Consider the following 22,439-nt stretch of genomic DNA (forward strand, 5'->3'; position numbering starts at 1 on the left):
TTCCCTACTAATCTGGAACCTCACCGAACCGCTAATCACTGTCCCTGTTAGATGGGTGACCTGTCCCTACACTACCCACTCGTAAACCCGAGAGCCAGGGTGAAGAAATAAGCTCTGGCTGATCCAAGATGGCCACCAGAGTCACATGGGGCAGCAGCATTCAAATGGATAAATCCCCCCGTGACCCAGGAGACCATAGAAGAATCATGTTCCTCCTGACTTCCTCTCCCCCTGCAATGCCCCTGCAGTTGAGTGCTACCTGCAGTGGAGAAAGTAGACTGCACCTGCCTACACATATCTACAGGCACATAACTGGAAACCTAAATATTTGTCACCCTCACCTCTTACCTCTATAGCACTGTCCCCGGAGGGCTTGCTGTATGATGACTTGTTGGGCCTCCTCTCATTACCAGCAGACAGTCACTTAGGGTAAAGTTCACACATTTATTCTTACTCCCAATGGCTCATAGCTTAATAAACAGTCAAGGGGTAAGGACAACTCTCACTTGGCCTCACCAGGTTGTTTGAGGAAGCAGTCTCACTGCTTAAAGCGGTTGTATCCTCAAAAAAAAAAAAACCCTGCAGGACAAAGGCATAATGAGTTAGTATGCATCACATACTAGCTCATTATGAAATACTTACCTTAGAACTAAGCCCCGACATGGTCGCCCGGACACCGCTGAGGCAGCTGACATTTTCCCTCGGCGTCTCTTCCGGGTTCGGCGGCTCCGGCGCTGTGAGTGGCTGGAGCTGTGATGACGTCACTCTGGCGCATGTGCGCAGGAGTTAACTTTCCAGCAAGGAGCTCTGAAGGTCAACCGGACCTTCAGAGAGCATTTTCCGCTGGTGTCAGCGGCTGCATGCAGGGCGAATATCTCCTAAACCTGCACGGTTTAGGAGATATTAATTTTACCTACAGGTAAGCCTTATTATAGGCTTACCTGTAGGTAAAAGTTAAAAAGCTGAGTATACTACTGCTTTAAACAATACTGCCACATGTATGGAAAGGGTTAAGTCTCCTTGCTCTTTCTCTCCAGCAATCGACTTGGTGATCTACATTATCTTCAGAATACTCACTAGCAACCAAAACATAAAAATATATATACAGTATACAAATATATTGTTTGGCAGTTCTGCCCTCTCTATTGAATATAAAGGTCCTACCCCTAAAATTGACGGCATAATATTTAAGAAAAACAAAAAAGAAAGGGATGAACACATACCAATGGTTACCCCCCCGCTGGAGGGCTTTGATTAGATACGGTGTGTTACATAGGGTCCACTTTGGTTTATCAGGGGGTTTTAGATTTAGTGGAGTGTAGTATGGGGAGAGGTTCTGATGGGTTTGTGGTCTTCTTGGATGCATTGGGTGTATTGTTGTATTAGCGATATTGGCTACAATAAATTTTTTTAGAGGTAACCTTTGGGTGTGTTCATCCATTTCTTCTTTTTTGTTTTTCTTAATTATTACACTCACTAGCATCCCCTTTACTGACACCTGTCCACTGACTCTTCTAGCTGCATGGGTGGCCTCCCTCAGGTCAGGCCTTTTGACACAGATATGTACTTACTGTACTGAAGAATCAGATCCTTCAGTGTCTCCCCTTCCAGTCAGCTTCACAGGACCTCCGGGTTCAGTTCCTCTCTAGCTCTCTAGGCCCTCAGGTCGACTACCTGAGTCCGCATGGCACCTCTACAGAGGAGGAGGCAGCTACCCCCTCCCTCCGGGACTCTGCTATCCAGACAAAAGATGCCCAACACATGTGCCCCTGGCTTTTATTCAGTATCTCAGCATGCTCAGAGGCATTTTCCTCTATCAAATCACCAGGGCTTTATTAAACGCCTGTGCACTCATTCGTCAGGTTTCCTCCCACTGTCCAATAAGCCTCCCTATTGGACCAGTGTGAAACCGTCTGCAGATAGACTGAGTTGCACCTGAGCACATTGAGCAGATCTCACTAGCAGATCTTGCTCTCTGGTAGGCAGAGAACAAATATAGATTTACCTGCAATCCCTCTGGTAAGCAGACAGGATTCAAAACTATACTCTTTCTCTCTAGCTCCTACCTAGAAGTTGTAGCTGGATTTTGCACAAAAATCATACCCAAACCCCTGAAAATCAAGCCGTTTTTCTCTAGGAATCTGTTGCTCTGCCACAGCACACCCAGTTCTACATCATCATGTTCTTCTAACGTCATCAGGGGGGACTGGCTGTCTCTTCTGGACTGTGCAGCAGCACTGTGATGATACACATGCACGCATAATAGAAAGGCGATAGGGAGGATGAAGGTCCACTTTAAGTATGTGAAAGGAGGCAATTAGGTTTAAGTAGAACTAAAGCTTTTCTTTTTTCATTTTCGATAGAGCAAAGGAGAATTATAACCCCTGTCAGTTTTTCTTTTTTTGCCATCTGTGTCCCATTGGAGAGATTTTTCTTCACTTGCTGTCCCATAGCCAAAGCAAAAAGCTAGAGGAATCCCTGGACCAGAATGAAGGTTCTCACTGGAAGGTCTTTCCTCTATTGCTATTCTGAGGACAACCCAAAATTTGGGATTTTCTTTCATTTTCACTTTTGATGATAATGGTAATGGTAACTAACAGGAGAACAGACCGCAATAAGAACCTGACAAATGTTCTAATCCCTCTGCACTTTATTCAATGTAGTGTTCATCCCCGAAGGGGCCGCTGAGAATGTACCCAGGTCTCCCACAAAAGTATAGAGGCTGCCAGTCACAAGCACAGTTCCATCCACACCAACAATTCAAACTCAGTATTTATTGCTTCAACAGGGGAGGGGAGGGGTTCAGGGTCACAAGATACTCCAAACTGATCAGTAGCAATAGAAGGACAAATTTCTCTCTAATCTTCAAATAGCAGCTACTCTAGAGGTAGCAGGGAATAGCCAGTATATCTAGGACCCTACAGCAGCAGTCCATATAGCATGCTTATAGTCCCCAGCAAAGTCTCTAATCAAATTGTCCCAGGAGCTTTCTGTCACCCAGCATCCATAGCTAGATCCTCAGTGAGGGAGATAAAAAAAAAGATCTTTCTTCAGACCAGGACTAAACCCACAACAGTAAAATCAATCTGTATATGCAGTAAAACATGCTCTTTATACTCACGTTTGATCCTGTTTTCTCTGATTCTCCCCTGATAGAACAGAGCCTTGGGGGCAAGCTGCACATGCTCAGTTTGGTGCGTATAGCTAGAGAGTTTTTTTTCTCTCTTGGGAAAGTGCATGTGATCAGCACAGGGCCAATTAGCACTGTCCAGACAGAAGGTCAGGAGTCATGCAGCCTCATTGGACAATCAAGGGAGAATGAAAATTCCTCTTCCAAGCTTTAACCAGACACTGATAGAAGTCACAAGACTGCTCTAACTGCTGATGCGTACAGGCATTTAGCAATTTATATTTACTTAAATAATTGCATTTCCATGCTCCACTGTGGGAGACCAGATATGGTAAATGCAGGTTCCTGGGTTTAGCAACACTTTAGAGACAGAGCCCTTCAGCAAGTATAATCCTTTGGCAATCTCCAGGCCATCAGCCCAGCAGCTGCTGAGACTCAGACTACAATCCTTGGCTTAGTGAGGCTGTCTATAGGGACAGCAGCTCCAAGAGAACTGGAACCAGTGGCGTCGGCAGGGGGGGAGGGGGGGGCTGACCGGGGCTATAGCCCCAAGTGGGCCACCCAAAAGCCCCAGGTCTCCTGTTGCTTTTTTTAAAATGATTAGCCCTGAGTCCCAAAGCCTGGGTTTGGCCGAGAACTCGGGCTACATACCTCAGCAGTGTAAGATTTATAAAGCACATCCAATGATTGGTGGGCAATCCGGGGCAGCCGCAAGGAGAGTGATTGCAGCTGACAGCTGTCAAGTTTCAGCATTGATGTTGGGTGTGGGTGGGGCCGGTATGCGGGGCTCCGTCCCTTTGTTCAGTGCATAGAGAAACAGAAGCTGGCTGGGGAGGAAGGTGGCTGAATGTGCACACACAGCGGTGTATAACAAAACTGAATTATACACTGCTGTGTGTGCACATTCAGCAGTTACAATTGGTCCCGCCTCCTGTCACCTTCCTCCCCGGCAAGCTTCTGTTTCTCTATGCCAGGGGTGGGGAACCTTTTTTCTGCCAAGGGCCATTTGGGTATTTATAAAATCATTCGGGGGCCGTACAAAATTATTAACTTAAAAATGTGCCTGTTATATTTGGTCAAACATTTAATTAACTCACCCCTAATGTAATGGCTGCAACTGCTTCTCTTTGGTGAGGTGTGTGATGTTAGCTGGTATTGATGTTGCTACTCGCAACTGGTTTTCCAGGTTTGCATCGGTCAGTCTGGAGCGCAGTCGACTTTGTGGTGGTACGTTTTGAAAAGAACTGCTGGCGAGTAATGCTGGTGGGCATAGCTGCCTGGTACTGCTGGTGGGTACAGCTGGCTGGTACTGCTGGCTCAGGCTGGTACTGCTGGCTTGTACTGTGCTGTGGGTACTGCTGGCTGGTACTGCTGTGGGTACTGCTGGCTCAGGCTGGTACTGCTGTGGGTATTGCTGATTCAGGCTGGTACTATGCTGTAAGTACTACCTTGGGTACTGCTGGCTCAGGCTGGTACTGCTGGCTCAGGCTGGTACTGCTGGCTGGTACTGCTGGCTCAGGCTGGTACTACTGGCTAGTACTGCTGGCTGGTACTGCTGGCTCAGGCTGGTACTGCTGGCTGGTATTGCTGTGGGTACTGCTGGCTGGTACTGTGCTGTAGGTACTGCTGGCTGGTACTGTTGTGGGTACTGCTGACTCTGGCTGGTACTGCTGTGGGTACTACGGGTACTGCTGGTTCTGCTGTTGGTACTGCTGGCTCTGGCTGTTACTGTTGGCTCTGGCTGTTACTGTTGGCTCTGGCTGTTATGGATTATTATGGAGTATTCTGTCCAGTTCTGGTCGCCAGTCCATAGGAGGGATGTGTTGGAGCTGGAGAGTCCAGAGAAGGGCAACTAAACTAATTAGGGGATTGGAGGACCTTGACTATGAAGAGCGTCTGCAATCGCTCGATTTATTCTCCCTGGAGAAGAGACGTCTGAGGGGGGACATGATAGCAATTTATAAATATCTTAATGGGGATCCCAGCTTAGAAAAAAAGCTGTTCATTCGAAGGGATTGCATGAGGACTCGAGGGCATACAATGCGATTAGAGGAGAAGTGTTTTAACCTCAGGCAACGTGGGGGGTTCTTTACTGTTAGGGCTACAAGATTGTGGAATTCTCTACCACAAAAGGTGGTTTCTGCGGGTAGTATGGTGGCTTTCAAAAGACTCTTAGACTTACATCTCAAGGATCAGAACATTCAGGGGTATGTGAGATGATTACAGCCACACACACCTACACAGGTTGAACTGGATGGACTATTGTCTTTATTCAACCTCACCTACTATGTAACTATGTTACTGCTGGCTCTGGCTGTTACTGCTGGCTCCGGCTGGTATTGCTGGTTTTGGCTGGTACTGCTGGCTCTGGCTGGTACTGCTGTGAGAACTGCTGGCTCTGGCTGGTACCTCTGGCTCTGGCTGGTACTGCTGGCTAGCAGCGGCGCCACACTGGATGAAGAGGCGATGTTTCCTGTATTGGTCACAGGCGGAGTGCATTTGATATCACTCCGCCTGTGACTCACTCAGACTGTCACAATGGAGCCGAAACTATACATTAAGCATTGGCTCCGTTCTGACAGATCAGCTGAGAGACACAGTCTCAGCTGCACGGGGGGCCGGACCAAATGACTTTGAGGGCCGCATACGGCCCCCAGGACATAGGTTCCCCAACCCTGCTCTATGCACTGAACAAAGGGGCGGAGCCCCACATACCGGCCCCGCCCACACCCGAAATCAATGTTACTTCACAGCGGCAATCACTCTCCTTCCTTGCGGCTGCCCCAGATCGCCCACCAGGATGCAGTGGTGTAAAGGGCACTGTGTGAAGGGCAGGCACAGGCAGTGGCAGCTCCTTCAGTCCGCGCTGCTAGCAGGGGGGGCGGAGCCGCGGCGGGAAGAAGGGGTGGAGCCGCGGCAGGAAGGGGCGGAGCCTCGGCGGAAAGAAGGGGGCGGAGCCTCGGCGGGAAGAAGTGATGGAGCCTCGGCGGGAAGAAGGTGAGTGCCCATTGCCCAAGTGTGTGTGCTGGATAGGAGAGGGATGGGGAAGCTGCATATAGAGGAATTCATCTTTCCCTATTCTTCCTGCAGCTGCTGAATAACTGATTCTCCTCCTCTCCCTCCTGCAGGAAGAATAGGGAAAGATCAATTCATCTATATGAAGCTGCCCCATCCCCCTCCTATACAATTTCTTTTGCTGCTCACCAGTGCTCTTAACCCCCCTCCAGTGTTCTTATCCCCCCCCCTCAGTGCTCTTATCCCCCCTCAGTGCTCTTATCCCCCCAGTGCTCTTATTCCCCCTCGGTGCTCTTATCCCCCCCTCAGTGCTCTTATCCCCCCCTCAGTGCTCTTATCCCCCCTCAGTGCTCTTATCCCCCCCTCAGTGCTCTTATCCCCCCCCAGTGCTCTTATCCCCCCCTCAGTGCTCTTATCCCCCCCCCTCAGTGCTCTTATCCCCCCCCCCTCAGTGCTCTTATCCCCCCTCAGTGCTCTTATCCCCCCTCAGTGCTCTTATCCCCCCCCCTCAGTGCTCTTATCCCCCCCTCAGTGCTCTCAACACCCCCCTCCAGTGCTCTTATCCCCCCTCAGTGCTCTTACCCCCCCCAGTGCACTGGACCCCCCTGTTCATTAGCCCCCCCCCCTTGCTTTTCATCTACCTCCCCCATATACTCCCTGCCCCCCCCCAGTGCTCTCCACCCCCTGCACCTTCCAACCCCCCTTCAATGCTTTCCAAACCCCCTTTTAATTCTCTCCAGCCCCCCCCCACCCCACCATGCCCTTCAGCTCCTCCAGTGCTCTCTGCTTTGCCTGTGCTCTCCGGCCCCCCTAGTGCTCTTCTATCTTCTATCATGTCCTCAGTCTCTGAGCATCTCCTGTATCAGGTCTGCAGTCTCTGACCATCTCCTGTACTATGTCTGCAGTCTCTGACCGTCTCCTGTACCATGTCTGCAGTATCTGACCATCTTCTGTATCATGTCCTCAGTCTCTGAGCATCTCCTGTATCAGGTCTGCAGTCTCTGACCATCTCCTGTACTATGTCTGCAGTCTCTGACCGTCTCCTGTACCATGTCTGCAGTATCTGACCATCTTCTGTATCATGTCCTCAGTCTCTGACCATCTCCTGTTTAATGTCTGCAGTCTCTGACCATCGACTGTATCATGTCTGCAGTCTCTGACTATCTCCTGTATCACATCTGCAGTCTCTGACCATCTCCTGTATCACGTCTGCAGTCTCTGACCATCTCCTGTATCACGTCTGCAGTCTCTGACCATCTCCTGTATCAGGTCTGCAGTCTCTGACCATCTACTGTATCACGTCTGCAGTCTCTGACCATCTATTGTATCATGTCTGCAGTCTCTGACCATCTCCTGTATCATGTCTGCAGTCTCTGACCATCTACTGTATCACGTCTGCAGTCTCTGACCATCTATTGTATCATGTCTGCAGTCTCTGACCATCTCCTGTATCATGTCTGCAGTCTCTGACCATCTCCTGTATCATGTCTGCAGTCTCTGAGCATCTCCTGTATCACGTCTACAGTCTCTGAGCATCTACTGTATCATGTCTGCAGTCTCTGACCATCTACTGTATCATGTCTGCAGTCTCTGACCATCTACTGTATCATGTCTGCAGTCTCTGACTATCTATTGTATCATGTCTGCAGTCTCTGAGCATCTCCTGTATCATGTCTGCAGTCTCTGACCATCTACTGTATCATGTCTGCAGTCTCTGAGCATCTCCTGTATCATGTCTGCAGTCTCTGACCATCTCCTGTATCATGTCTGCAGTCTCTGAGCATCTCCTGTATCAGGTCTGCAGTCTCTGACCATCTCCTGTACTATGTCTGCAGTCTCTGACCGTCTCCATTACCATGTCTTCAGTCTCTGACCATCTTCTGTATCATGTCCTCAGTCTCTGACCATCTCCTGTTTAATGTCTGTAGTCTCTGACCATCAACTGTATCATGTCTGCAGTCTCTGACCATCTCCTGTATCATGTCTGCAGTCTCTGACCATCTACTGTATCACATCTGCAGTCTCTGACCATCTCCTGTATCACGTCTGCAGTCTCTGGCCATCTCCTGTATCACGTCTGCAGTCTTCCACCATCTCCTGTATCACGTCTGCAGTCTCTGACCATCTCCTGTATCACGTCTGCAGTCTCTGACCATCTCCTGTATCATATCTGCAGTCTCTGACCATCTACTGTATCATGTCTGCAGTCTCTGAGTATCTACTGTATCATGTCTGCAGTCTCTGAGCATCTCCTGTATCATGTCTGCAGTCTCTGACCATCTCCTGTATCATGTCTGCAGTCTCTGAGCATCTCCTGTATCACGTCTACAGTCTATGAGCATCTCCTGTATCATGTCTGCAGTCTCTGAGCATCTCCTGTATCATGTTCTCAGTCTCTGACCATCTCCTGTATCATGTCCTCAGTCTCTGACCATCTCTTGTATCGTGTCTGTAGTCTCTGACCATCTCTTGTATCATGTCTGTAGCCTCTGACCATCTCTTGTATCGTGTCTGTAGTCTCTGACCATCTCTTGTATCATGTCCTCAGTCTCTGACCATCTGTTGTATCGTGTCCTCAGTCTCTGACCATCTCTTGTATCATGTCTGTAGTCTCTGACCATCTCCTGTATCAAGTCCGTAGTCTCTGACCATCTCCTGTACCATGTCTGCAGTCTCGGACCATCTCCTGTACCATGTCCGCAGTCTCTGACCGTCTCCTGTACTATGTCTACAGTCTCTGACCATCTCCTTTAGCAAGTCTCCAATCTCTTACTCAAACTTAAACACATTGCTAATAGTATTAGCTATCTATTTATGCTGAAGGTAGGACTGTGCAGGGGAGGCAGAGAGTGCAAAAGGGAGAACTGTGATTAGAGAGACGCAGGGCAGACTGCAAGAAGCACTGTGATGGGGGGGGGGGGTGTGAAATGTGTGCAATAAATATTCTTGAAAACATTTTTTGTGGGTGTTTTTACATTTTAAAGTTGGGGGGTGCCAGATATAGGATCCGCCCCGGGTGCCAAATGCTCTAGGTACGCCACTGACTGGATGTGCTGTAATACATTTTCTTTAAAGCAGTCCTAAACACTAAGATATACTCTGAATCTCTTTCAAACATTATTATTGCTTCTAAACTTAAGAAAGCATTAAAATCTCTTATTGAGCATCTGCAGGTTTCTTTGGGCTCTAGAGCTGGTAGAGCAGGGGTGGTATCAGTTTGTAGGCAGAGGCATTGATTGGCTGCGAAAAGATATCTAATTATTGGCTGCAGCTGCACACAGATCCCACCCTCCTGCACCAGATTGTTGAGCTGCCCAAAGGAAAGTATTACAGTTGTCTTCATCAATCTGGGTTAGACAGCATCAGAGGGAATTTAAAATAGATTTAGTGCATATTAGGACTCTGGTAAACTTTAAACTACACTCCGAAGCTCATTGAGCACAGCCAAGTTTCCCATGCAAACATGTATGTGCAAGTACTGGATGTTGAGTAAGTGAACATGAAGGGAGATTGAACATTTGCTTAAAATCTCTGGCAGTTTTCCTTCACTAATCACTAGTGGCCCAAAGTCTGACACCTGACGAACATACTTATGGTATATGAGATTGTTGGACATCCCTTTCAAAAACTATGGGCAAGAAAGTAGACTTTCACCCTCTGAAAGCACTTGGCATCAAGTTATTTTTTTCTCTGGTTTGTTTTCCTTTTTTCATTTTTTTTGTACACCCTGTCTTGCGGCTGCCATTCTTGTCTAGGTGAGAATGACGTCTCTAAGACTTTGAAATGTGTTCACCACATATACCGGGATGCTTCGCTTTCCATTCACAGGCCTGTGGAAGAGGTGCTGCAAATCACAGCAGGACAATGCTTGCTGGATCTGTTGGGTTGGGCAGGTGAGTGTTCCCACGTATAACATGTAAGAGGAGGGAAAAAAAATGATGGGACAATGGTTAAGTTCCTCTTTAATATTGAGTTGGTCTCACCTTTGCATCTGTAAACAGCTTCCACATTTCTGGGAAGGCTTTCCACAAGATTTTGTATTGAGCTTGTGAGAACTTGTGCATTTTTGAGGTCAGGTACTGATGTTGGACAAGAAGACCTGGCTGTTAGTATTTGCATTTAAGCCAAAGGAGTTTAATAGGATTGAGTTTAGGCTGCATTCATTTATTTTCCATCTGATGCCGGCAGTACTCCTCTCCATACCACCCCATGTCTGACCCCCTGTACTCCTCTCCATACCACCCCATGTCTGACCCCCTGTACTCCTCTCCATACCACCCCATGTCTGACCCCCTGTACTCCTCTCCATACCACCCCACGACTGACCCCGTTCTCCTCTCCTCTCCATACCACCCCATGACTGACCCCCTGTACTCCTCTCCATACCACCCCATGACTGGACCCCTGTACTTTGCTCCTCTCCATATCCCCCCAATGTCTGACCCCCTGTACTCCTCTCCTCTCCATACCACCCCATAACTGACCTCCTGTACTCCTCTCCATACCACCCCATGACTGACCCCCTGTAATTCTCTCCTCTCCATACCACCCCATGTCTGACCCCCTGTACTCCTCTCCTCTCCATACCACCCCATGTCTGACCCCCTGTACTCCTCTCCATACCACCCCATGACTGACCCCCTGTACTCCTCTCCATACCACCCCATGACTGACCCCCTGTACTCCGCTCCTCTCCATATCACCCCATGTCTGACCCCCTGTACTCCTCTCTGCACCACCCCATGACTGACCTCCTGTACTCCTCTCCTCTCCATACCACCACATGACTGACCCCCTGCACTTCTCTCCTCTCCATACCACCCCATGTCTGACCCCCTGTACTCCTCTCCTCTCCATACTACCCCATGACTGACCTCCTGTACTCCTCTCCATACCACCCTATGTCTGACCCCCTGAACTCCTCTCCATTACCACCCCATGACTAACCTCCTGTACTCCTCTCCACACCACCCCATGTCTGACCCCCTGTATTCCTCTTCATACCACCCCATGTCTGACCCCCTGTACTCCTCTCCTTTCCATACCACCCCATGACTGACCCCATGTACTCCTCTCCTCTCCATACCACACCATGACTGAACCCCTGTACTTCTCTCCTCTCCATACCACCCCATGACTGACCCCCTGTTCTCCGCTCCTCTCCATACCACCCTATGTCTGCCCCCCTGTACTCCTCTCCATATCACCCCATGTCTGACCCCCTGTACTTCTCTCCTTTCCATACCACCCCATGACTGACCTCCTATACTCCTCTCCATACCACCCCATGTCTGACCCCCTGTACTCCTCTCCTCTCCATACCACCCCATGACTGACCCCCTGTACTCCTCTCCTCTCCATACCACTTCATGACTGAACCCCTGTACTTCTCTCCTCTCCATACCACCCCATGTCTGACCCCATGTACTCCTCTCCATACCACCCCATGTCTGACCCCCTGTACTCCTCTCCATACCACCCCATGTCTGACCCCCTGTACTCCTCTCCTCTCCATACCACCCCATGACTGACCCCCTGTACTCCTCTCCTCTCCATACCACCACATGACTGACCCCCTTTACTTCTCTCTTCTCCATACCACCCAATGTCTCACCCCCTGTACTCCTCTCCATACCACCCCTTGACTGACCCTTGACTGAGGGGGCCATTGGGTGGAGCTTGGGTGGTACTTACTTTTAAATGTGGGAGGAGCTTGAGCGGGACTTACTTTAAAATGTGGGAGGGGGTTATCAAATTTATCTTCGGGCTGAAGCCCCTGGTCTTTTTCCCACCTAGCAACGCCCCTGACTGGAACCCTCCCTAGATGGAAAAGAACACTCTGTTCAGGCCTCCTGCACATTTATCACCTCTCCAGCCACCTCCTTAAGGGATTGGTTGGGGCATAATAAATATTCAGCTGATCATTTGAATCTTTCTGCCCTACACTCTGGAAACCTCTTTCAGAGGCTGGTGATAGGAATCAAACTCTCAGCTCAGAATACACTGAGCAGACAAAAAAAAATTAATCACTGCTCAAATTCAATACAACAAAGCCAAAGTTGAAATTTACCTATCAGCCTAACCAGAGTAGGGTGGTACATCAATATTAAAAAAAAAATGGCTTAAGTTAGGTATGCGGAGAAATTCAACATTTTAAAAAATAGCCAATGATCCTGTCAGTAATCCAGTGCGCTTCTTACTTTCTCTAACTCACACACAAAAAATACATAGTGCTACTACCCATACACAAGAGTGTCAGTAGAGATCATGGGTGCTTGATCCACAGTAGGTTGTCTGTAAGCAGCAATCCATTAAAATGATCTGCGCAGCCAGTTGCTGCTCTTAAAAATCTTCATGTTTATTGAAAGACCAGTGTACAAATGCAGATAAAACCATTTAACGTGTTTCAGCCTACAAGGCCTTAGTCATAACTACTACCTTCTTACTTCCTGTAGTGGGCTTAAAACTCTGACACTGCTGCTTGAAAATCCCAAGAAGCGTTTTCACTCCTGGCTAGGTTCTCCCCCGTTGACACACCTCCTCAACCCTTATCGCCATATTTACATTCTCAGCTCTACCATCCCTTTTAAACCAAATAACTGCTCTTTTTCTGCTTTTACAGTGTAGCAATGGTAGCGTTGTCAGCCCACTATGTAAGGTTCGGGAATTGCTACATTTTTGGCTGGATCAGAAGATATTTTTTAGTATCTGCAGAGTTTTTAAAAAAGACATAACACGGAGAGGTGTGTTAAAGATGTATTTTTAGATATCACTCACACATATACTGAGGCTGTCTGCGTTTTTTACATTTTAAAAACCGAAAGCCTCATTGCAGTAGTATTCAAGCACATTCATTTTCTAGATTGCCTGTCTACAGTCCAGATTATTCGATGAAAGAATTGTGACATATTTTACAGGATGAAGCATTTTATGCTGACATTTAGTGGGATCGAATTATAGATCACAGTTTTGTATCAAATTCTGCTTTGTTGAGCATTTTACACATCCAAAACTAGTGGCTAGTACTGAAAGAATGCTTTTTTGTTTATCATGAATAGGTCGGACTCACTAGACATAAGGATCTTTGTCATACGTGGTAAGTTTATATTTCTTTATCATCTATTAAGGGACAGGCATGTAGTGTTTCTTAGATAATTATCGTATTTATTGGCGTATAACACGCACAAGCGTATAACACGCAACTTCACTTTAAGAGGGAAGTTTAAGGAAAAAAAACATTTTAAATATTTAAAAATAACAGTTCACTGCCCCTTTCATTAAACAGCCCCCCCCCCTATACATTGCACAGTTCCCCCCCATGCACACTACATACCCCTTTTATTACAAAGCCCCCTTTACATTGCACAGCCCCCCTGCACTCCCAGGGCCAGGAGAGGCCCAATCCCCCCCCCCCCCCCTCGTTGGAAAAAAAAATATCGGCGCATAACACGCACCCACTGTTTGCACTATATTTTCAGGGGAAAAAAGTGCATGTTATACGCCGATAAATACGGTACTTCATCCTGCCACTTTTAGGTTTGGATGGACACTAGTAAACAAATTATGAGCAATCCAGCCTCTGTTTAACCCTTTCTCCAACTGTCATGTCTCACTTTTTTACTAGAGTCCTGTGTTTATTGTTTCCTCATTCTACATGTTCTCTTGAAAACTTTTACTTCAGTGTTAATGCTTAGGCTTTAATTTGTTGTTTCCGGCACTACATCCTGCTACCAATTCTGGTTCTTTTACTTTTTCACAGGGCTTTTTTTCAGCTGGAACTTGGTGGTACTCAGTTCCACCATCTCTGGGTCAGGCCCTCTGCTCCCTGTTCACCACTATCACTTGTAAACACAAAAGTCTGGCTTCTGTGTTTACAGGTGACAGCTTGTCTCCCAACGGCTTCCACAGATCTGATCTCCTGAGCGGCTCCCACTGAGTCCAGGATGGGGACAAGGGAGATCCTGGTGCCCGGAGTGCAGTACGGATGCTGATAACCCCACTGGATGATCTCCCTGCAAGTGTAAAAGGCAGAGCCACATACAGTGTGTGGGGAGGGTACTAGAGAAGAGTGAAAGTGAGATGTGGATGGGGGATGTAGAGGGAAGCAGATGTGTAAGACTGAACTCTGCACTCTACTGTATATGTAGCACACCCCTGAATTCTGCACTCTGTATGCAGCGCACCCCTGAACTCTGCACTATGTACTATGTATGTAACTAACCCCTGAACTCTGTATGTAGCACAACTCTGAACTCTGCATTTTATGTGTAACTCCACCCCCCCCCCCCCGAACTCTGCACTCTGTACCTACTATGTACTGTACTATGCACTCCTGCTATTGTATTTAATGCCCCTTTAAGACCCATCCAATATTAATTAAATTTGACCACACCCACTATTTGATGTGGTTTGGAGGGTGTGTAGGTGGAGAAAGGGGGGCTTTTGGGGGGGGGGGGGTCATGATTGAGTTCTTGCACCTTTTTTATGAGAAAAGGAAAGTCCTGCTTTTTCATTGGAATAAAAAGAATGGGGTTCCTGTAGCCCCCAATTCTTTATGGGATGGGAGAAAGGGTTAAAAAATTTAAATAATTACTAGGATTAAACTGGGTTAAGGTTTTAATGTACTGGCTACTAGAATGTTAGCTGTGTAATAGTTTTGATATGAACTTTTGACCCGGTTCATTTGTGTGGGGTTCTCCCGCTCAAATTAAGTTAGTATCTGGGCAGTTTTTCCAAGCTTAAGCTATTCCCGCTTTTTAGGTCAGCTGTATCTGGGCAGATTTGAGCGTGGAGCCAGGTTTCCCGCTCAAACAGCCCGCCTTTTGGTAAAAAATCCAGCTCAGGCCGGTTCTGGGAGCACTATTTAAACTGTGGCCGCGGGACTCCGGGTCACTCATCTCCTCAGGACTGACATTCCTCGTTCCTCCGGTCGGTCTACCTCGGGAAGCCAAATGAGTTTACTGCGGCAAATAATTGAAAAGGCTGGCAGCAAGGGAGGTGACGAGTGGTTACGCCGCTGCCTGGAGCTACCACTACTGCAAGACACTACTGCCATGGAGTTACCTGAGGCGGCGGTTCAAGACTCCACGGACGGAGTGAGCAGAGAAGCGTTCGCGGAGGATCCCCATGAAGATGCTTCCATTTTGGCGGATGTCGCAAGTAGTCTGCCGGGTTCATCGCACATGCGCAGTGTCATAGCATCGGTCACGTCCGGTCCGGAGGCGGAACCGGTGAAACGTCGGAGGTTGCCCCGGAAGAAGTATTCACCGGAGCCCCGTCGGAGCCGTCCGGAAGACACGAGCACCCATTCTCCACAACGAAGAGGTCGGAAGACAACGCAGAATCGCCCGGAGCCATCAGCGAAGAGATCCTCATCCAGGGGTCACAGGGCCGCATCGGTCAGGTCTGAAGACTCAACGCGGATGGGACACGCCAGAACGACCAGGATGGATTCATCCTCCTCACACCAGGCTGAAGCATCAGCCGCAGCAGTCCAGGGTGAGTTCTCTGCCCCGGATAGGATGTTCCTCTTAATGTCCAATATGTTAGAGGAATTCAGATCCTTTTCCAGTCAGTTTAGAAGTCAGTCAGCTCCCTGCACTTCTAATGTTTGGGTGCCCCCAGTTTCAGGGAATGTGTCTGTCAGTCAGGCTAGTCCCATTCAATCTGCTGCTTTTGAATTGGCTCAGAGCCAGAATCTCCCTGAAACATGCTTGAGGGAAGCGATAGTCTGTGAGCTCTCCCCTCTCGGTTTCCATCTGTCAGAGGGCATCAAGGAAAAAATCTGGCAAGGAGCTTTCATTGATGTCCTTTCCTTATTACCATCAGCTAAGGAATTTGTGTCTAAACCTGACAAAAAGGAAGAGGATGAAAGAAAAAGGCCAATTACTAAGTCGTTCAATAATTGGCTTCAGGCTTTCTTGATATACTCCAGTGTATTTTGTGAAAAGCACCCCCAAAAGAGTATTGGCTTATTCCAGCACATTGACATTGTGCTGGAGGCCTACAAAAACTTTGGGGGAAGTGCTTGGTATTCATATGATGTAGCCTTTAGGCAAAAATTAGCAGTACAACCTACGCTTAAATGGGGAGTAAAAGATGTTAGCCTGTGGCTAGATTTGTTTCTACCACAGAAGTCTTTTCCGCCAAAGCCTATCACCAACCCTCAGCAAGCAAATTTGCAGTCCTTTCGGAAAGGCATTTGCTTTAACTTTAACGAAACAGTTTGCAAATGGCCAGGAACCTGCAAGTTTAAGCACGAGTGTGCATTCTGTTCCGGACCCCATCCTTTATTCAAGTGCTTTAAAAGGATGTCCAACTCGCAGCAATCAGGAAACTTTCAAAAAGGCTCACACTCCAGTGAAGCTAACAGAAATGTTGCCGTGGCTACGCAAGTACCCAAACAAGGAGAAAGCGCAATTGCTCATTGATGGGTTCGCTTTTGGGTTTTCTCTGCCCTCTTTTAAAGGTAAGGGTTGTATCATACACGCTAATTTAAAGTCAGTAGATGGTTTACATGAAATTGTGGCGGAAAAAATTGATTTGGAATTAAAAGAAGGCAGGTTTGCCGGTCCTTTTTCTGAACCCCCATTTTTGAATTTCAGGGTGTCCCCTCTTGGAATAGTTCAAAAAAAGGAGCCCAACTCCTATAGATTAATTCACCACCTTTCATATCCGTTACATGAGTCCCTTAATGATGATATTGACACTGCTTTGTCTTCTGTAAAATATGCTACATTTGAGGATGCTCTTGAAAGATTGAGGTTTGCAGGCAGGGGAGCTCTTCTAGCCAAAGCGGACATTAAGTCCGCCTTCAGGCTACTTCCAATACATCCTAGTTCATTCAATTCATTAGGAATTCATTTTAATAATCAGTTTTATTTTGACAAATGTCTTCCCATGGGGTGCTCTCTTTCCTGTTTTTTGTTCGAGAGTTTTTCAACCTTCCTGGAATGGGTAGTTTCGGATATTACAGCTTCTCATCTGATTGTACACTACCTTGATGACTTTCTTTTTATTGGCCCTCAATCCTCTTCTTTATGTTCATTTTTACTGGATGTTTTTATTCAAGTTTGTAACCTTTTTGGGGTCCCTCTGGCCCTGGAAAAAACTGTTTTTCCCTCCTCCTCCCTAGTTTTTCTAGGGATAACAATAGATGCTGACAAGATGGAGTTTAGACTTCCGGAAGACAAATTGGACAATCTGCGCAGAATTCTTCTCATTACTATTCGGCGGAAAAAGGTTTGCCTGAAAGATCTACAATCTCTCCTAGGACTACTAGCCTTTGCGTCAAGAGTCATTCCAGTGGGTAAAGTATTCTCCAGAAGACTCTATGCTGCCACTTCAGGTTTAAAATCCCCGTCTTCACATGTGCGAATTACAGCCGACATGAGAGAGGATTTATTAGTCTGGGCCCACTTTCTCCTCCGTTTCAACGGTGCTTCTGTATGGCAGGAGCAATTCGTTGTGGACGAGAAATTTCTGCTGTTTACTGATTCAGCGGGTTCTAGGGGGTTCGCTTCCATTTGGCGCAACCATTGGTGCGCGGCACCTTGGTGTGAAAAGTGGAAGCGCTTAGGCCTCACCAAGAACATAGTGTTGCTGGAACTGTTCCCCATAGTGGTCGCTTTTGAAATCTGGGGTCAGTTTTTTCAGAATAGGAGGATAATGGTACGGACGGACAACAAAGGAGTGCTTTTCGCTCTCAATTGTTTATCATCTAAATCTCCGCCTGTTACCATTATGCTCAGGTATTTGGTGGCCAAATGCTTTGAATATAATGTATGGTTAAAAGCGTCCTTTGTGCCCGGTAAGTTGAACACACTTGCAGATTGTCTGTCTCGTTTCCAGATGGAACGATTCTTTCATCTGCTACCGGAGGCAGACAAGGATGGACACCCCTGCCCAGCACACCTGTGGGATTTGATATGACTGGTATAGTTGAACATATTGAATGGTCCTTGGCACCAGGGACGCTAGCCGGATACCAATCGGCTTGGTGGCAGTGGAAGCAATACGTTCAGAGTTTCAACTTGCAGTCAGATTTCTTTTCAGAGGCTTTGTTGCTTTCTTTTCTAGACACTTTGTTTAAAAGAAATTTATCCTGGTCACATATTAATAAAACACTTGCTGGAATTTCATTTTTTAATAAGCTTCAGGGTCTGCCAGCTTGTCTGTCTTTCTTTACGGTAAGACAGGCATTAAAAGGTTATAGGAAGCGTCATTTTAAATTAGACGATAGACAAGCTATATCAATTGATTTGCTGGGCAGGCTGTGCACGGCATTGGGGTCGGTGTGTTTCTCTGACTATGAAGCTTCATTATTCAGAGCTGCATTTGCTCTAATGTTTTTCGCAGCGCTCTGGATTTCAGAATTGATACCTGATAAAAGGGCAGGAAGTTTAGGTTTGAGAGTGCAGGATGTGGCATTATTTTCTGATAGTGTCAGCATATTCCTGTCACATTCAAAAACCGATCAATTAGGTGTAGGCAAGAGAATTCTTTTACATCAGTCGAGTCTTTCAGCCATCTGCCCCGTTTCTCTTCTTAGGGAATTTTTGAGTAAAAGACCTCAAATGAATGATGTTTTGTTTATTCATGCATCAGGGAAATATTTGTCTAAATTCCAATTTGGTGCAGTGCTGCGGATGTGTCTGAAATACTTAAACCTAAGTAGTGCCAAGATAACTTCGCACTCCTTTCGCATTGGCGCAGCCACCGAAGCGAATAGGTTGGGATTGGATGTTAGTACAGTGAAACGAATTGGGAGATGGTCTTCTGATTGTTATAAAACATATATTCGCCCTAATACTTTCGTTTAAATTGCAGGTCACATCGCTATTTGGATTGTAGGACATTCTTACATCCATTGGGCTCACCAGAGGGCGAAGAAAAGAGTTTATTCGGAAAATCTTGGACTGGATGGCAATACATTTAAGGTTTTTTGGTTCGCTAAAAGGGGGATGCGCTGGGCTGAGCTGGTTTCATTTATCTCTAATTTAACTAGTTTTTACCCACAACCCCATATTTTATTAATCCACCTAGGCGGCAATGACATAGGTCAAATAAAAACGCTAGATCTCCTTTACAGGATCAGGGATGACTTATCTTTGATCCAAGCCAAATTCCCTTCGGCCAAATTAATTTTTTCGGAGGTTATTCCTCGCTTAATTTCTTTTAGGTACCGCAATTTATGGCCTATAGAAAAAATGCGTAAGAGATTGAATAGAGGGCTTGCCAAATTGTTCCCAGTTTTGGGTATATTGTCTTACAGGCATTTAGAATTGGAGGGTGGATTAACTGGCCTATACTGGAAAGATGGGATACATCTTTCAGATATAGGCCTAGACATTTTCAATAATAACTTGGGTTCTTGCATAGAACAGGCCGCGTGCTGGGTGGGTGGGGACAGGCGGAAAAATTCCGCCTGTCTAGTGGATAATGGCTTTAAATGTTGGAGTGAAATTTGTCAACCTGAGCCGTAGGGGCTAGGTTGCTGTTTATATTATCTGAAGATGTAATAAAAACAAAGTATGAGATTTATTTTCATGTATGTCAAGCCATTCATTAAAACAGCCGCGGCCTTTTATTTCCAAACAAACTTGTGTCTAGTCTATTTTTAATTAGTATTTAGTATAGTATGTTATTTATTAAGGGTTATAGAACACTACATCTTTCATACCATTCCCATAAAAAGAATGGGGTTCCTGTAGCCCCCAATTCTTTATGGGATGGGAGAAAGGGTTAAAAAATTTAAATAATTACTAGGATTAAACTGGGTTAAGGTTTTAATGTACTGGCTACTAGAATGTTAGCTGTGTAATAGTTTTGATATGAACTTTTGACCCGGTTCATTTGTGTGGGGTTCTCCCGCTCAAATTAAGTTAGTATCTGGGCAGTTTTTCCAAGCTTAAGCTATTCCCGCTTTTTAGGTCAGCTGTATCTGGGCAGATTTGAGCGTGGAGCCAGGTTTCCCGCTCAAACAGCCCGCCTTTTGGTAAAAAATCCAGCTCAGGCCGGTTCTGGGAGCACTATTTAAACTGTGGCCGCGGGACTCCGGGTCACTCATCTCCTCAGGACTGACATTCCTCGTTCCCCCACCCTCCCGCCCCTTTGGTTGTCGCGGCCTGTTTATAATTTTTGGCTAATGCTGTCGCCTTAGCAAGTGGCTTTGGTGGACGTTAGTAAGTTTTTGTTATTATCCTTGGTTGGATAATGGCTTTAAATGTTGGAGTGAAATTTGTCAACCTGAGCCGTAGGGGCTAGGTTGCTGTTTATATTATCTGAAGATGTAATAAAAACAAAGTATGAGATTTATTTGTCAAGCCATTCATTAAAACAGCCGCGGCCTTTTATTTCCAAACAAACTTGTGTCTAGTCTATTTTTAATTAGTATTTAGTATAGTATGTTATTTATTAAGGGTTATAGAACACTACATCTTTCATACCATTCCCATTTCTGTACTCCAGTGTATTAGATATGATCCTTGGGTACAGGATGACCATGAGTTCCACTTGATCCCAGGCTGTTCACAGTTTTCCAACAGGGCAAGTTAAATGGGCAGATTTGGCCAATCTACACAAACACCTAGACCTCTGGCTGCTGCAGCCAGAAGTAATTCATTCATTTGAAGCCGTATCACTACTACTAAATGATAGCTTAACTACTGCTTCTATGAATGAAACAGGATCTATGAATGAAGGACCAGCATAAGATTGAAAGGTCCAACCCCCCCCCACCATTCATAGATTGCTTTTTGTTAATAGAAACTCTACTTACAGCTTCTATGATTGGAGGAGCTGGGGGGTGAACAGGCCTAGTCAGGCACTCTTGATATGTGCCTGCAACAGCTTGATCAACTTTACTTACCCCCACTTCACCAGATGAATATGATGGAGGGGGCGGGGGATCAGAGGAGGAGAACTTCCTGAATTTGTAATGTTACCAAAACTGGCACAAAAGCTTGCACAGTAGTTCTAAATGGACTTACTGCCAGAAAAGGGACATTGAGACTTATTGAATTCCCCCGACTGTATGCAACTCTCTCTCTGCCTTTTATACAGTAGACCCAGCAATAGTTTCTTCTTTGATAGCAGCACCATCAAACCCCTTAGAATTTATGTGAGATGTGTTTCCGTTATGAAAAGCTCACAGGAGAGATGCTGGCAACTGTCACAAAGTTTTTTTTAGGAAGGCCTGGTTGGGCTGCAGGCAATAGGTTTGGCCTTTGGAATTTCTCTTTAAACTGAGTATGTGCAATAGTGATTGTAAATACAGTCATTAGTATTGTAAGTGAGCAATTCAGTTGTTGTTGGGGGAACTAGGTTCCAGAATACTGTCGGGAACCCTGTCAACAGATGGCTAGCTCTCCTAGGGCACAGTGATCCATCTACTCCATGGTCCAAATTTGTCTAAAATCTGTTTTTTGAGTCACTTTTTTTTTCCAGTCTCCTCTATAAAGTAGCATAGACAGCTATATTTCCTATATATTGCTTTAGGACAATTTCCACCTTGGAACTACTAATAATTTAGGTCTGCTAAGGGATTATTCTAGATATCCTTCCTTTAACTAACAACCTATTACTGTAAACACTCTTGATTAAGATTTGAAGTGGTTGTAAACCTCAGACATGAAATATGAACAAAGCATATCCTTCTATAGTGTGTACTTATCTCAATGAAGAGCACTAAGTGTCACTTACAGTATCTCACAAAAGTGAGTACACCCCTCACATTTTTTGTAAATATTTTATTATATCTTTTCATATGACAACACTGAAGAAATTACACTTTGCTACATGTAAAGTAGGGAGTGTAAAGCTTGTGTAACAGTGTACATTTTCTGTCCTCTCAAAATAACCCAACACACAGCCATTTATGTCTAAACCACTGGCAACAAAAGTGCATACACCCCTAAGTGAAAATGTCCAAATTGGGCCCAATTAGACATTTTCCCTCCCCGGTGTTATGTGACTCCTTAGTGTTACAAATACTCGGTGTATACTGTATACCACTGAGTGTTCTTCTTTTTGATCCTGTCACCACATATTTCAGTTGAGGTCTCGTAATTTTTTGTACGTGGCCGATGGCCTTTATGGTCCAATTCTATGGACCTACTACTTCAGACGCATATATGCTGCCTTGTCAAAATTTATAACTGATGGTTGCTTCCCGGACACGTCCTAGTCTGCCAATGACCGTGCTGTTTCCCACATTGTGCGGAAAGATGGAATAGCAGGCCACCTTCATGCCTTGCGTTCCTATTGGTCTAGTCAGGAGAGGTGAAAGCCAAGT

Source organism: Pelophylax lessonae, assembly GCF_965119305.1.
Source record: "Pelophylax lessonae genome assembly, chromosome: 3".
Lineage (NCBI taxonomy): Eukaryota > Metazoa > Chordata > Amphibia > Anura > Ranidae > Pelophylax > Pelophylax lessonae.